Raw genomic sequence first — 17,331 nt, 5'->3', positions numbered from 1 at the left:
CACAGACACACACACACACACTCACACCTGCATCTGGTGACAAGTGCATGTCTGGGCCCAACTCAAAGTCCTGGTGATTACCTTTGAGACCCAGCACAGATTGGTGCAAGGTTCCCTGAAGAACCACCTGCATCCATATCAACCTTAAAATCTGATTCTGAAATCCTGCTGAGTTGCCCACATCCTAAGATGTGGTTTGGCAGCAGTGAGTGTGTAAATAATAATACTAATAATAAGAAAATTTTATTTCTATCCCGCCTATCCCGCCCTCCCAGGCTCAGGGCGGCTAACATCATAAAACTAACACAGTATACAAAGAACAGAAGAACATAAAAACAGACAGTCAATTAAAATACATCTTAAAATTAGTTCAGAGCAAATTAAAATCTGGACAGATGGCAGTCCACGGGTAAAACTGAGGTGTCTTCGTTGGTACTAAGCTGAATACAAACCAGCAGTGTGATGAGGCTGCTTAGAAGAAAGCTAACCCTGTCTGTGCCCTGACTGCTTGTCCTCCCGATTCTGCCTGAGATTCCTTTTCCAGGACTTTGGCACCTCCCTCTCTCCTCATCTTCTTCCTACTCATTGTCTTCCCCTGCCTCTCCTGGAATAGTCACCTCTGCATCCAGAAACCAGCCACAGCACTTACCTCTCTGCTCTCATTTCCTGAATCATCCAGATGGCTCAACCAGTACAAGCATGAGACCCCTAGATCTCAGGGTGGTGGGTTCAAGCCCCACGTTGGATGGAAGATTCCTGCCTTGCAGGGGGTTCGACTAGGTGACTTCCAACTCTGCAGTTCTATGATTCTATGGCCAACTCTATCACTTGCAGTTGTATTTGTCCATGGAGTTTTCTTGGATTGCGAGAAGATCAAACCTCTCCATTCTGAAGGAAATCAGCCCTGAGTGCTCACTGGAAGGACAGATCGTGAAGCTGAGGCTCCAATACTTTGGCCACCTCATGAGAAGAGAAGACTCCCTGGGAAAGAGCCTGATGTTGGGAAAGATGGAGGGCACAAGAAGAAGGGGGCAACAGAGGACGAGATGGTGGGACAGTGTTCTCAAAGCTACCAACATGAGTTTGACCCAACTGCGGGAGGCAGTGGAAGACAGGAGTGCCTGGCATGCTCTGGTCCAGGGGGTCACGGAGAGGCGGACACAACTAAACAACTAAACAACAACAACAAAATCACTTGCAGTCACCCAAAGGTCTCCTGCTCTCTGAAAATGTGCCACCTATTTCCCTTTGGCTGACCATGATGCCTGGAACTGCCTCCAGAAGTGCCTCTGTGCAACCACGTCTCTTATGCCCTTGAAGACCATCCCCAAAACTCACCTTTACTGGGAAGCCTTTGAGTCATCGCCCCCTAAGTCCCTATTGTAACTTTGCCAAAGTGCTGTTTGTTTATAGTACAAAAATGCAGACTTTTCCAGGTATCTCCCAATATGTAAGCAAAAAGCATTGAAAAGAATTATGGTTGGATCTACAAGATGAAAACTATAAAATCAGTATAGGTAGCGTGATACGATTAAGTTCATGGCTTTCCAAAACTATTTCGCAGCAGTTAAATCCAGATAGAATAAATGCTGTAATTACCTGAATTTGTTCTTCAGCTGCTAAAAATCCATATATCTTTTCTGCAGATTACCGAATTCAGCATTTCTGAGGAGGAAAGAGAGAAGAAATAATTATGCTTACACGCACTAGTCTCTAAGAAATTATCATAAAGTATAGAGCAGTCTTTTCATGCTTGTCTGCAAAACAGCTGGGCCAACTGTATCATGTGCAATCATACTATATGCAAAGGTTTAATATGAACAATTGAGGCATGACAATGGGAGTTTCGTGAGCATTAGCTTTCCTACTGGGTTCGAGCGGGATGGAAAATGCATTCTTGGGTGCTGCTCTCTGTTGTCAATAGTCCCTTTGCGAGGGTGGAAGTGTTCATTGATGGGTCAAAGCAGCCCAGTACAGCCCAAGAGCAGTGGCGGGCCTTGGGATCTTAAATTCTAGCAGTGTCCTGCACAATGCCAAAATCTGGCTCACACACAAACCTCTCACCTTCTATTCTTCATCACAGTTGTGGCACTGGTCTACTGACCTTAGTATCACAAGATTGTCATGAGAGCGCTTGGACTAAAATTGTCAACCCAAAGCTTTACTTTATCACCACAACAGTTACTAACACTGAGCTTCAGTAAAGCAAATAATTTAATTAGACAGCACCTATATGATATCGAGCGACAGAATAACTTGGCCACAATAAGGAAATTTTGCCCATGGTATGATTATTTTCCACCTAGTCATTTTGACGCTTTGGCGCCCTATTTGCAAAATTTAACCATTCCAAAATACAGATGTGCTTTCACTCTGGCAAGATTGAATATACTGCCTTCGGCTGTACTTGAGGGTCAATTTCAAAAAATTCCACTGGGAAAACGGTTATGTCCCTGTGGAGATGGCAGCATTGAGTCAGTGGCTCATGTGCTTCTGGTCTGAACTCTTTATGAAGATTTGAGGAGTGAGGTGATTATCCCTCTATTATTGTCCATTCCAGGTCGCTCAACCATTGCTACTGTGTCCTTTCTTTGAGCAGATCAAGATGATCAGGTGACAGCAAAAACCGCAAGGTTTTTAGCAGGTGCAGTAATATCTATTATTTGATTACTGATGTAACCCCCCCCAAAAGAAAAATGTATTTTCTATAGTTGTTTTTACCTCTGTCTTCAGTACATTCTATTTTATTTTATTGCTATGGCTAGTGGCTGATGCAAATAAAGAATCTTTCAACCTCAACCAACCTAGTTGTGGGACCCTCTCCAGCTCCCCCAGGGCTCCACCCCCAGTGCGCCCCCCTTAACCCGCCTCTGCTAAAAGGCTTGCACACATATATGAACCAGGCCAGAGCGCCATATTTGTGGTATTTTCAATTTTTTAGTCCAAGTAGACTAAATCTGGACTCACTAGCTCCCCATTTTCATTCAGAATTTTACAAGATTCTGTTCCATATCCAGAGCGCATTTCAGAAAGGCAGGAGGAAGAACTGCACGGAGGTGCATAACGAAAGCTTTTAGCCTTTGTGAAAATTTTCAGATCATAAAATATTAAAAGCACCAGCAACTTAACCTCCAGCAAGAGTTACAAACAACTGCCTGCATCTCAGGATATGGATTATATCAACTGACCATTATAAAAACATTAGCGTCTACCATTATGGTCATGTATCACAGTAGCGTACATGATGCCACATAACTGTCTAAAATGGTATATTGCGGCAGCACAATAAAAAGGCTTGACATTTAGCAGCACAGAGGCAGAGGATTTTTGCAGAGCTCCGTGCAACTACTTGCGGGGTGGCGGGGAAGGAGGCAGAGGGAGAGAGACCGGTTGATTGGGTATGTGCATCTGAAGAAAGCAGCTAGGCTCCCAATCTAGGCTTTGCATGGTGTTAGCTGATAATGAATCAGGGATAGATGGATTCCCTGTCCTCCTTTCAACACTTCTGTGTTACAAGAAAACAACAGCTCATTTCCCTAACCCTAGAATTACTTGGAACTCTTCCAAGGCCACTTTGCCCTCAGCGATTCGTGCTCTACTTCCATCTCTTCCTTCCTCAAAGGCTTAACTGCTTTCAGATTTGCTTTGTGGATGTACAAAGAGCTTAAAAGCTTGTTCTGACAGCAAGCCTTTTGGGTTCATCTCAAAACAAATTTACTTCTGTCAGAGGCAATGTAAAATATATTTTGCTGTAATTTAAAATAAATTTGTTAAGGAAATTTTTTTTAGAGCAAATTTCTCCTCGGGTCCACAGAGCAAATTGCATTTTATTGAAAAGAATCCGAACTGCAATTTTGCAAAACAAAGACATTTGCGCTGGGAGATTTCTTTTTTAAAAGAACTCTGCTGTATATGCCACAGCCTTGCAGTAAGCACAAATCTACTTGTGTAAGACAACTTGGGCAATGATTCCTGTTGAATGGCATTCCTTGTAATTGTCCACGGAGCTTCTCATGGCTCTGTTTCTTTTGTTTTGCACTATCCTGGAAATCCAGGAGTATCTCAAAATTCGAGCAGGGATAATTCACTTCCATTGCCAAGGAGCACAGGTGCTGAAAGCCAAATTGGCCAATGGGGGCAGCAATCTTTTCACACCCCAAGAGAGTCCCTGGGGGTGACATTACCTTATGATGAAGCATAGATCCCATGGGGCATTCTGTCCCAAATTGAAAGAAAACATCACTGGGAAACTGAGGATAGCCAAGTTGCTGCTTTTAGTTGCAAGGGGGGGGGTTGGTCTTAAAAGGGGGCATGGATAGCCTTGTCTTCATGGTAAGCTCATCCTTAATAAAAATGCCTTTGACTGTGCCTGCCCTCTGAAGGACACAATATTCTTGCCCATGTTCATAATTGCAAAAATTGTTTCCTATAATTTTTAGAGCAGTGTTGTGAGGCTAGCAGAGAGAGAAACTAAAAGAAAAACTACAGTGGTACCTTGCAAGACGAAATTAATTCGTTCTGCGAGTTTTTTTCGTCTTGCGATTTTTTCGTCTTGCGAAGCACGGACTTTGGAAAAGCTTCAAAAATCACCAAAGTCTTCAAAAACCTCAAAAAAGGCTACCACACCGCGTGCTATGAGTTGCTCCTCGAAGTCAAGTGGCAACTGTACCCCCTGAATGCACAGTTTTAAGAAAAAGGAAACAAACTTGCAAGACAAAGGAAACAAACTTGCAAGATGTTTTCGTCTTGCGAAGCAAGCCCATAGGGAAATTCGTCTTGCGAAGCAACTCAAAAAATGAAAAACTCTTTCGTCTTGCGAGTTTTTTGTCTTACGAGACATTCGTCTTGCAAGGTACCACTGTAAATGCAAAATTCATTTTAAAAGGGGGGAGCGGAAGGATGGGGAGATTGGATTTGATATCCCTCTTTATCACACCCCTTCAGGAGTCTCAAAGCGGCTCACATTCTCCTTTCCCTTCCTCCCCCACAACAAACACTCTGTGAGGTGAGTGGGGCTGAGAGACTTCAGAGAAGTGTGACTGGCCCAAGGTCACCCAGCAGCTGCATGTGGAGGAGCGGGGAAGCGAACCCGGTTCACCAGATTACGAGTCCACCGCTCTTAACCACTACACCACACTGGCTATGAGGTCCAAAATATTCCCTAAAACCCTTTTTGTGCCTTTGTGCTGCGTGGGATTGGGATTGTAGCAAATTGAGGTTCATTTGGCAGCTGGCATGATGATGTGTTTTTTTTCCTGACGGTGCACCCCACTGCCCACTTTTTCCTGGAGCAATGTGATATCAAGGGGGGGGGGAGAGAATCTACCTCTCCCTGGAACTTCCCAATCTGGTGAGTGAGGGTGGGGAAGGAAGGAAGGAAGGAAGGAAGGAAGGAAGGAAGGAAGGAAGGAAGGAGTGGCTCAGTGCCATGCTGCCCATCACCCAGATGGAGCTGGCCGCAGGAGCTTCCTTCAGCCCATATAGAGATGTGGGGTTTTTTTAAAAAAAAGAATCATGGCAATAAAAATTGATGGACTATGCAGAACTGGCAAAACTGACATACAAGCTACAGAACAAGGATAACTGTGACTTTAAAGATGAATAGGAACCCTTTACAAAGCATTTGAAGATGCAACAAAGTGCATCTTGGCTGGCTTTGAATAAACATTCACAAACTTTTTATTGATAATAATCAGCTAAATAGTTTGAGGATCTCTACAACTGTGTAACATGCAGAAAACAGCATTTTCAGAGAAATCAAAGACTGGAACTGAGGGAAGTGGGGGGGTGAGTTTTGTGTGGGAGGGGGGAGGGAGGAAAAATTGGGGGGAGGAATAAGGATGATATGTTTCTGGATAATATGTTTTGTTTTAATTTTGAATAAAAAAAGTTTTTTAAAAAATACATACATAAAATAAAATAAAATAAAATAAAATAAAATAAAATAAAATAAAATAAAATAAAATAAATAAAATAAAATAAAATAAAATAAAATAAAGAAAAGATTGGGGATATCCCACCACAAAGTTATATTGCCACCTGCTAGCTTTGTGGTACTTCCTTTGCCCCCAATATGGGATAATAATTTTATTTTATTTTTTAAAGGTGTGAGAGTAAGAAGGACGGCCGCCGGACTTCACTGCCATCCAGCCATGTGCTGCGGTGGGCAACTTCCTTGTTTTTTCCAGTAACAGGGCTTTCCTTCCTGTCAATCCAGGAGGAAGGGACATGGGCCAGCCTTGCAATTTCATTGCCTGAAGGGGGGGGGGGTTGTTGCTTTGTCTGTTGCCTGCCACGTGCTGGTGGCAGAGACTTGCTTGTCCCTGGATTTGGGGTGAGGGTGCCGCCCAGCGTGGTGTGTTTGTTAACACCACGTTTACACGAGAGGCAGCGCTTGCTTGCTGCCCATTCCAAAGATCTAATTTGTCAGAGAGATGGCTGGAGAAATCTGCTATGTAAGCACATGAAGGTGGGGAGGGCAGAGTGTGTTTGTGTTTGTGTGTGTGTGTGTGTGTGTGTGTGTAAGAGAGAAAGGAGGGGAGAGGAAATCAGGTATGCATCATTTCCTCCTTCCTACTAGATAACAACAATGATGCTTGTGGTATCAGTTGACTTCTAAAAGCAAGCATGAGGTTGGATCTGGCCAGGGTTGGGGTATGGAGAGGCACTGCACTGTCAGACATAGAATTTAAGAGACAACATAATTCTGGGCATGTTGGAAAGATAAAGGAGGTAAGTTTAATCCAGTCTGATAGTCTTCGAAGCTTCACGTCTTAACCTTTCTTCTTTGTCGCAACACAGACATTTCTAACCTCGGGAGAGGAGGTAGAATTTATTCTTGCGGTTATCTTCAGATGTGTGCATTTTCTATTTATCACTGAGTTATACGTTTCTCGGGTTATAAATATATAGACTCACAGGGCCTGAACTGGCAGTGGCTAACCGGGAAGGAAACCTTGGGGTCATAGCAGATAGCTCAAGGAAGATGTCAAGCCAGTGTGCAGCAGCTGTGAAAAAGGCGAATTCCACGCTCAGAATCGTTAGGGAAGGAACTGAGAAGGAACAAAGCGGCTAATATCAGAATGCCATTATATGAATCTATGAGCCTCACGTCAAAATGGGACACCATGGAGCCGAAAAGGGCAGTGAGAATGATCAAGGGGGTGGAGCAACTCCCTGGTGTGGAAAGGTTAAGACATTTGCAGCCTTTTAGTTTAGATTAAAGGCGAGTAACAGGAGACGTGACAGAGGTGTATAAAATTAAAATTCTGCATGGTGTGGAACAAGCGGGATGGATAAAACCTTCTCTCCCTCTCTCATAACAGTAGAATTTGGGGACACCTGATGAAATGGAACGCCAGAAGAAGGGAAGAAGAAGAGTTTGGATTTGATATCCTGCTTTATCACTACCCGTAGGAGTCTCAAAGCAGCTAACATTCTCCTTTCCCTTCCTCCCCCACAACAAACACTCTATGAGGTGAGTGGGGCTGAGAGACTTCAGAGAAGTGTGACTTCAGAGACGCGAACCCGGTTCCCCAGATTACAAGTCCACCGCTCTTAACCACTACACCACACTGGCTCTCAGAAGATTCAGATAAAAGAAAAGTACTTCTTCACAGAGCACAAGTTAAATTATGGAACTTGCTCCCAAGGGAAGTAGGGATGGCCACCAACTTGGGAGGGTTTTAAAAGAAGATTAGATAAATTAATGGAGGACAAGGCTACCAACACCACTAGCAATGGTGGTTATGTTTTATCTCCACTACCAGAGGAAATACGTTTCTGAATTCCAGTTGTTGGAACAGAAGAAGAGGAGAGATCAGGTCCTGTCTTGGGGCCAATAATAATAATAATAATAATAATAAATGTATACCTCACCCATCTGGCTGGGTTTCTCCAGCCACTCTGGGTGGCTCCCAATAAAATATTAAAAACATGATAAAACATCAAACATCTAAAGCTGGGAACTGCCAGAAGGCCCTCAGAGCTGGACCTCAGGCTGAACAATGGGGGTGGAGAAATCTGGCTGGCCACTATGAGAACAGTATGCTGGACTGGATGGACCTCTGCTCTAATTCAGCTAGTTCTTCTTATGTTCTAGTATCAGCTAAATAAAATGGTTTTTTGTTTGTTTGTTTGTTTGTTTGTTTGTTTGCTTTAAATTGATCTTTCCATCTTGAAGATGAAGCAAGCCTGGTGGTAAAAGGACTAATGGATGAGTTGGGGTGGGTGTAGTAGGCTAGTCTACTTATAACAGCCCTCTCTACACTACACCACACACTACACACACCACACTCTACACTACATCCCACACTACACCAGTGTGGTGTAGTGGTTAAGAGTGATAGACTTGTAATCTGGTGAACCGGGTTCGCTTCCCCGCTCCTCCACATGCAGCTGCTGGGTGAAGTTGGGCGAGTCACGCTTCTCTGACGTCTCTCAGCTCCACTCACCTCACAGAGTGTTTGTTGTGGGGGAGGAAGGAAAAAGGAGATTGTTAGCCGCTTTGAGACTCCTTCGGGTAGTGATAAAGCGGGATATCAAATCCAAACTACTACTCCTCCTCCTCCTCCTCCTCCTCTTCTTCTTCTTCTTCTTCTTCTTCTTCTTCTTCTTCTTCTTCTTCTTCTTCTCTCAGTAGGTGGGATCAGAAGCAAGTTCTTACTGGGAGCAGACAAGATAACCTCAGCAGTCCAAGGGTATTTTAGAGGTAGAGGAGGTAGCATAGTGGAAAGGAGCTGGTAGTTTGGCCTAAGAGGTGGGAATTGGTGAACTAAACCAGAGTCACACCTAGAGGGGGGCTAGCCAGGCTTTTTGCCCAGGAGAAGCCTCCAGAGGGGCCACATTAAGGCTTCCAACCTGTGTTTGTGTGTATACATGGTTTTGGTTGTTGCTGTGTTGTTGTTTTTTGCCAAACTGGGTCTTTCACCCGGGTGAAATAAAGCCTAGTTTCGCCCCTGACTTAACTCCCTCCTCTCTTACAGACCTCAACTGGAGTACTGTGTCTAATTCTGGGCACTCCAGTTTAAAAAGCATATAAACAAACTGGAGTATGTCCAGAGGAGGGTGGCAAAGATGGGGAGGAGCCTGGAGACCTAAGTCCTATGAGGAAAGGTTGAAGGAGCTGAGTACGTGTAACATAGAGAAGAGATGCCCATGGGACAATATGTTGCTCATCTTCAAATATCTAAAGTGCTGTTACATAGATGGTGGAGCAAATCTGTTTTCTATTGTTCCAGGTAGTAGGTCCTGAACTAACAGCTTCAAATTATATGGGGGGCGGGGAAGAGTTTGGATTAATCATGAGAAAGAACTTCATACCTGAAGGTATGAAGAGTTTGTATACCAGTCGGGGGGCCATATTCAATCAAGTGGTCCTGATGTGGGAAACCTATGTGATTTTATGTTGTGTACTGCCCTGAGATCTACAGTTATAGGGTGCTATACAAATAAATAGGGACGTGGGTGGCACTGTGGGTTAAACCAGAGCCTAGGGCTTGCCGATCAGAATGTCGGCAGCTCGAATCCCCGCAACAGGGTGAGCTCCCGTTGCTCAGTCCCTGCTCCTGCCAACATAGCAGTTCGAAAGCACGTCAAAGTGCAAGTAGATAAATAGGTACCGCTTCGGCGGGAAGGTAAACGGCATTTCCATGCACTGCTCTGATTTGCCAGAAGTGGCTTAGTCATGCTGGCCACATGACCCGGAAGCTGTATGCTGGCTCCCTTGGCCAGTAAAGCGAGATGAGCGCCGCAACCCCAGAGTCGGCCACGACTGGACCTAATGGTCAGGGGTCCCTTTACCTTTTTATACAATACAATACACAAGGACTTTTGCTAGCTCCAAAGGGCTTCCCTGCACTCTCCCGTTTCCGTGCCCCCGCCCAATTGGATTGGTGTGGGTGGGCTAGGGGAACCCCCAGAGTAGGACATATGGGGAGGAGAGGGCAGATCATTCCATCAGGCAAACAGAAATGCTTGCACTACACTGAATTCCTCCTGGGATCCTATGGAGGAGTTTGACATTGGCAGGGAGTTAAGACTCCATGACCTTCAACGAGATCCTTTCTAACTCCATGATCCTATTGTCTCCCAGTTACCACTTGCGTATCTTCTGCAGCTCAGAAAATATCCCTTTCTGTGCTGCTGTTGTTGAGAGGATCACGATTCCTCCTCTGATGGTTCTTTTCTAGTTTTGTATATTAGCACATCAGTGAAGGCAGACCATGTGGAATAAACCTTTGCCTACATGTTTCTCTGTGAGGCTAGGAATTCTGACGCCGCTTCTAGCCATTCAAATAATAAGTAACTTAAACAGAAGCAACCCAAGTAATGAAGATGATTGGGATGTGGTCCAGATGCAGCTACCTTATTTGCTTAGACACCATTTATTACTGTTCCATTTTATTACGGAGTAGTAAAAATTTATAAGGCAACATCCTGTGTTGTTTCCCCACTGGGATAAATGATACAAATGTAGTATTAAATCTCAATGCCTTCTGCCAGCATGCCAAGCTCCATTCCATTTCTGTTTTCATAACGTGTCAACAACTTGCTATTTTTGCTCAGCGGAGCCTTTTCTGTATTTAAGATATTTAAATCTTCTGCGCAAACAGGAAGCTCCAAAGGCTTACAACCCTTATATCTCCTTCCTCTGACGTTTAACGGCATGGTGGTTTAAAGAAAGAAATTTGAGGTTGCATTTTCTTGCTTTTCCTGTAATGAATAACAGGTGAAGGGGCCTTGATTCTCACTGGGACCATTGCATAGCCAAAACTTCCCTCCCCAGCTGCAACCTGGATAAAATGTTTTCCTCCAAAGAACTATGAAATTGCACCACCTGAGCAAGGAATGACACAGGGAGCACAATAATAAATAGGCAGCATCTGGAACATATAGACCCTGAACCTGCAAGGACAACAAGAGTAGCCGGCAAGGTGAGTCATGGGTTTGGGTCACCCTACTGGCACTAGTATTGCTGCTGCTGCTGCTTACCAGAGTGGTCCAAGGGCAAGGCAGGGTTTAGGGCTATCTGGGTGCACTGGCAGAGCCAATCCAGTGCTCCTGACAGTGTGCTCATGCAACTCTGGCCTTGCCAGCACCCTGCCCAATCCTCATCCAAAAGCAGCTGTCAGGAAGGCAGCTCCAAAACCTTGGCTCCACTATTCTGGCTGTTCATGGTGCAGAATACAAAAACAAAATAAATAAAAAACCCACAACAAACCAGAGGACAGTCTTCTATTCAATGGGCTGTCAGAGGGCAACCCTCATTTTTAAGTAAGGTAAAGGTAAAGGGACCCCTGACCATTAGGTCCAGTCGTGGCCGACTCTGGGGTTGCAGCGCTCATCTCGCTTTATTGGCCAAGGGAGCCGGCGTACAGCTTCTGGGCCAGCCTGACTAAGCCGCTTCTGGCAAACCAGAGCAGCGTACGGAAACGTCGTTTACCTTCCCGCCGGAGCGGTACCTATTTATCTACTTGCACTTTGATGTGCTTTCGAACTGCTAGGTTGGCAGGAGCAGGGACCGAGCAACGGGAGCTCACCCCATCGCGGGGATTCAAACCGCCGACCTTCTGATCGGCAAGCCCTAGGCTCTGTGGTTTAACCCACAGCACCACCCGCGTCCCTCATTTTTAAGTAGTTGTTCTCTATTTGAAGGGCGGTCTGGTCCAAAGCCTGTTTACAGAGAGAATTTAGAGAGTTGCCCATCAATAATTAGGACCTCATCAGCAGGCTGAGCAGGACTAAAGGCTACCTTGTCAACGTTTTCTCCACCTTGATGAGATGTATTATTTCTGCTCTATGATAGCTATTGTTTCCAATTGTGTATCAATACATATAAATTAGCACATGCAAACCTTGTACAAATCTGAGCCCTCTTTTTCCTTCCTTTCAGCGATGCATAAGTAGCCATGCTGAATCCCAGTTCTTTTTCATGGCCAGACATGGGCTTTCTAAGGAAGAAGCAATGCCCTACAAGCTAAATCTGAGCCTAAAGAACGGAAGTGCTCGATCTTTGAAGCAAATATGATTGATCACCTCACTCTGCGCAGAGGACAAAGAAGTACAGAGGATCCCGTCCAGAGCTTTACATCCCATCACCAGCTCACCAAGGGTGAATGATCCTTCACTGTATATCACTGAGATGCACAGGGTATATTCTGCATGGGGAAAAAGTGCCAATGCCTGGGCTTGCAGAGGGCAGCTGAACCAACACTGCTTCCTGATCTCAGCCCCATCTCAGAAAGAGAGGCAGCCAGCAAGGAGGGAACGAGGGGTAGAAACTGCAGCAATTTGGCTGTGCTTCAGAGTCGATGATACTTGCAACGTCCATCATTTCAGTAGAACAAACCACCCGGACCCTCCAGCAGATGCTGCAGCCACAAACATGACAGCAGAATCATCAGCCTTGCCACCAGCAGCAGTATTGGCTGTTGCAGCAGCTGCCACAGCTGATCTCGCAGTGGGTAATGAAACACCATACTTCTCCCAAGCCTCTAAAATAGGAGGAGGCTCCAGGCTCATTTCAGATCTTAATGTCTCCAAAGCTCAGCAAGATATTTTTTTTTTTGGGGGGGGGGATATGGACCCTCCACTTGTAGTGCCACTTATTCCAGAATCAAACTGATTGCCAGCATTCTCAAGGTTGCACAGTTCTGGGAGTTAGTAGAATCAGATAAACTACTGTATTTTTCGCTCTATATGACACACTTTTTTGGAGGGAAAAAGTAAGGGGAAATGTGTGTGTGTGTTATGGAGCGAATGCAGGCTGCGCAGCTATCACTGATGCCAAAACACCAAGAGGGATTGCTGTGCAGCGATCCCTCTAGCTGTTCTGGCTTCTGGGATTCAGAATATTTTTTTTCTTGTTTTCCTCCTCCAAAAACTAGGTGCGTCTTATGGTCTGGTGCGTCTTATAGAGCGAAAAATACGGTACATTCAGAAGCCTCCATGCTCCAGTTTTTTATGCAATTGCTCCTTGACTTTTAAAGGAAAAAAGGAGTTGTCCATTAAAGGAGATGTCAGTCACCACGAGGCACAGAGAAGAAACAAGGTTGACTGTGGAAGTTGCAAAATGCATCTACCTTCTCTTTTAAACAAAACATAAATAGTAACTTACTCAAATGATCTTATGAGAATGCACACATATAAACAGAAAGAAATGCACAGCGGATTAGGAAACACAACAAATGTTAAGATAAGCAGCCTACACGTGAGACACAAACAATAAGAAAAAATAAGAAAAAAAGCCCTCATATACCACCTAGCGACCACATTTGCTGGATTCAGTGTAGCCACGTCGGGAGGGCAGAATGAATTCAAGCCTTTGGCCTCCCGTTTTATGGCTGTAAAATATCTAAAATATGGTGGTAAGTGAGGAGAAAGCAGGCTGCAATTGTGGCTCGAAATACTATAAAGTTTAACAAGTGCCGAAATAAGAGATTTTAAAAATATATATTATATGTCCGTTATGACTTTGGATCGGAAATTTTAACAGAGCTTTTACAGCTCTATTGAAGGTAGCAAGAGCTATACAGCTGGCATAAAAGGAATAAGTGTATAAAATGTGACATATTAGTGGTTGCTTTTTTTTTTTTATAAAAAAAACCAGAGTTCTCTTTCTTTCTTTTTAAGCCACCCTAGTGGGTTGAAAGTGTTTGGAAACTTATTTTGTGAAGCTGTCCTTTACTTGCGAGGAAAAGAGCGTTGAAGGTGCCGAGAGGGGTTCCGTGAGGGCAGGAATCACCTGGCGCTGGTCCCTGAGCAAGAGACGTCTGGGACTCAGGGGCAGAATCCAGATAGCAAGGAAAGGTTGAGTTCTGCGAGACCTACGAGAACCTCAAGTGACAGCTTCCGAAAAGAGATGTGCTGCTTTGACAGGTGAACATGGCCGCGCACCTGAGGAGCCAAGCAGGCCTGCTGAGCGCTCTCCCTTCGACACAAGGTAGGGCGGGACAGACTGAACGAGGCAGACCTCTGACTTGGAGCGGTGCTTTCTATTTAGCGACTGGATTTTCTCAGGCTGTACAGTGGGACTTAGGTGTTGGAAATTTAAATGGGAGTGTGAGGTCTCTGGCAGCTAAAAGCTGTGAGGGGTCCCAGTACCTTCAGCCTGAAGTCTGCCAGGAAGAAATGCCTATAGATTCACATCTGTATGGGATAATAATAATAATAATAATAATAATAATAATAATAATAATTTTTTTTATTTATATCCCGCCCTCCCCAGCCGAAGCTGTGCTCAGGGCGGCTAACAACAATAAAATAATACAACGTTCTAAAATCATGTTTCGGCCTTAAATGGATTTTGCACTTACCAAGTTTTGCCTCCGTATTTCTTGGCAATTTTAATTGTGTGCCTGGGGGAAGGAGCCAATGAACCTGGAGTGGGATAGGGTTGCCCCCTATAGCAGTGGCTATGGGTTAGTGGGCCATATGGTGTTGGGGTCTTCATAAGCCAGGCTAGGCTAATCAGGCTAGGACTACTCACTTGGCTTTAGAAATGGACAACAGAGCCAGTTGCATGAGGGAGCAGTTTCCCAGAACAGAGAGAACAAGGGGCACCAGGAATTCCAGTGGGATCCAAGTTTTCCTGGGTGGTGTGTGCAAAAGCATGTGGTGTTTAAGAAAAGTTCTGTGAGCATATTTCTGGACAGAGGCTCTTCTTAATGGATGCCAATGGGTGACAAATGCATACATTTACCTATGGTTTGCAATGCCTCAGATCATGGGTAGGCAAACTAAGGCCCGGGGGCCTGATCCGGCCCAATCGCCTTCTCAATACAGCCCGCAGACGGTCCGGGAATCAGCGTGTTTTTACATGAGTAAAATGTGTCCTTTTATTTAAAATGCATCTCTGGGTTATTTGTGGGGCCTGACTAGTGTTTTTACATGAGTAGAATGTGTGCTTTTATTTAAATTGCACCCCTGGGTTATTTGTGGGGCATAGGAATTTGTTCATTATTTTCTTTCAAAATATAGTCGGGCCCCCCCACGAGGTCTGAGGGACAGTGGACCGGCCCCATGTTGGAAAAGTTTGTTGTCCCCTGCTTTAGATGCATCCTCCTCCCTATCATGGCTTGGTTGGAAGGTAGCTGCATGAACTGGAGGTTTCATGCTCTTACATCTAACTCAGAATCATAGAATCATGAAATTGTCGAGTTGGAAGGGACCCTGAGGATCATCTAGTCCAGCCCCCTGCAGTGCAAGCATCCTGACCACAGCCGTCCCAGGGTTGGGCTCGAACCAGCAACCTTCTGGTCGACAGTCAGATGCACTGACCCATTGTGCTACTACAAGACTTCCTTTCACCAATTAATATCAGTAGAGTTCAACAAACCCAAACTACAGCTTCCTTACGCTGTATGTCTAAGCTTTTGTGTCACATACTTTTCTGGGCAACCTAAGTATTTTGGAGTTAAGCTGCTAGGGACATGCTTAAAATGACAACAAGCAAGGCTGAAGTCCTACGTAACACGATGGCCGGTATCCCCTTCCACTGAAAGGGGTGTGAGAGAGTGGGGGCAGCATGGTTTTCTAGATTCATTTCAGTCCGGCTTCAGGAGTGGATTTAGAACATGAAAGTTGAGTTGAACTTTGCTGAGACAGAGAGAACCGGGAAGAGTGACCTTGTTGGTCCTCTTTGTGCGAAGGAGCCCTTTGCTCAGTGGTAGGGAATCTGGTTTGAATGCAAATGGTACTCTGTTCAATGGCTGGCATCTCCAGACAGGGCTAGAAGTGTCCCCCATCTGGCTCCCTAGAGAGCTGCAGTGGTCTATGCAGCTTCTTGGACGCGGGTGGCACTGTGGGTTAAACCACAGAGCCTAAGACTTGCCGATCAGAAGGTTGGTGAATCATAGAATCATAGAATCATAGAGTTGGAAGAGACCACAAGGGCCATCGGGTCCAATCCCCTGCCAAGCAGGAAACACCATCAGAGCACTCCTGACATATGGTTGTCAAGCCTCTGCTTAAAGACCTCCAAAGAAGGAGACTCCACCACACTCCTTGGTGGTTCGAATCCCTGCGACGGGGTGAGCTCCCATTGCTCGGTCCCAGCTCCTGCCAACCTAGCAGTTCAAAAGCACGTCAAAGTGCAAGTAGATAAATAGGTACCGCTCCGGCGGGAAGGTAAACGCCAGAAGCAGCTTAGTCATGCTGGCCACATGACCCGGAAGCTGTACGCCGGCTCTCTTGGCCAATAAAGTGAGATGAGCGCCGCAACCCCAGAGTCGTCTGCAACTGGACTTAATTGTCAGGGATCCTTTACCCTTTTTTAAAAAACCTTCTGGGTAGGTTCCCCAAGCTGGGCAAGGGGTGCACTGCTTGGCAGTTCCTCTTGGAGGGACGATTCCTGAAGGTGGCACTAGGTGTCCACTCTTGTGCTTTGAGATTACACTGGGTACAAGAGATCAATGGGATGACATGAGACCATATAGGTCCATGAAATCACATGCGTATTATTACGCCCAGCTTTGTCTCTCTCTTTCCACTATGTGTAGATGGGGCTCTGGGTATGACGAATCAATGTGTGGGAATGGTAACGGACTGGGTGAGAGAGAGCACACTGAGACTCGGTCCAGATTTATGGGGTGAACAACATGAAAGATATGCAGAACCAATTATACAAGAAGCATAAGACCACAGCATACTTATGGGCCCAAATAGACTAATATAAATAATGCAGAAAGGGTTTTCCTTTGCTTGCTAAATTGGGAGCAGTGAAAAAGGGCTGGCACCATAGGCCGCAGACACATTAAAAACAATGCAGGTGTATAATTAGGCATTATCTTACCACACTTTTTACTAAAGGGCTTTAAATTTTAAAGAATTAAGCTGAATCAAACAAAGCCACCTCAACGAATCGAACCAATAAACAAGAGAGATGCACGTTCTTCTGGTTAGCTAAGCTAGCCAGCTGGCTTTAGCTTTTTCTTTCTTGCAAAGGCGTTCAGGCTTGCAAATGGAATATCTCCGAGTGATGTGAACTGATTTCACTTTACAGGTGAAGCCAGGAAGTGAAATTGCCCCTACAGGGACACAGAAAGGAGAGGAGAAGGGGGGAGACTTGTGCTGTAAAGGTGTGGAATTGCAGGCTGAATTGTTTTTAAAATTAAGATGACTGTTTTATCAGAGGGTTTAAATGCTTTGGGTGGAGCTGCTCGGTGAACCATATAAATATACTGCTGTACTGCAAGGTCTCTCAGCTGAAGTAATTCCTATATCCCCAAATCAACCAAATCTTGATCTCTACGCCTCAAAGCTGATTGGACTTTTGAAAAGAACTGTCACCTGTTAAATATTTTATTTATTTATTTATTTATTCAATTAGAT

General features: G+C 44.9%; 1 protein-coding gene across 11 annotated transcripts in view; it reads right to left on the bottom strand.

Moving 5' to 3' along the window:
* The window catches only part of ADGRL3 (adhesion G protein-coupled receptor L3), a 555,597-nt gene that overhangs the window by 411,994 nt on the left and 126,272 nt on the right, over window positions 1-17,331 (bottom strand). For all 11 annotated transcript variants that reach the window (XM_081844774.1, XM_081844780.1, XM_081844782.1 and 8 more), the window contains exon 2: window positions 1,600-1,665. The gene's annotated coding sequence lies outside the window, so the exon portion shown is untranslated. The remainder of the gene's footprint in view (window positions 1-1,599; window positions 1,666-17,331) is intronic.

The sequence above is a fragment of the Podarcis erhardii genome, assembly GCF_964252035.2.
Source record: "Podarcis erhardii genome assembly, chromosome: 17".
NCBI lineage: Eukaryota > Metazoa > Chordata > Lepidosauria > Squamata > Lacertidae > Podarcis > Podarcis erhardii.
The sequence above is the reverse complement of the archived record's forward strand: the minus strand, read 5'-3'. Positions and strand labels throughout refer to the sequence as shown.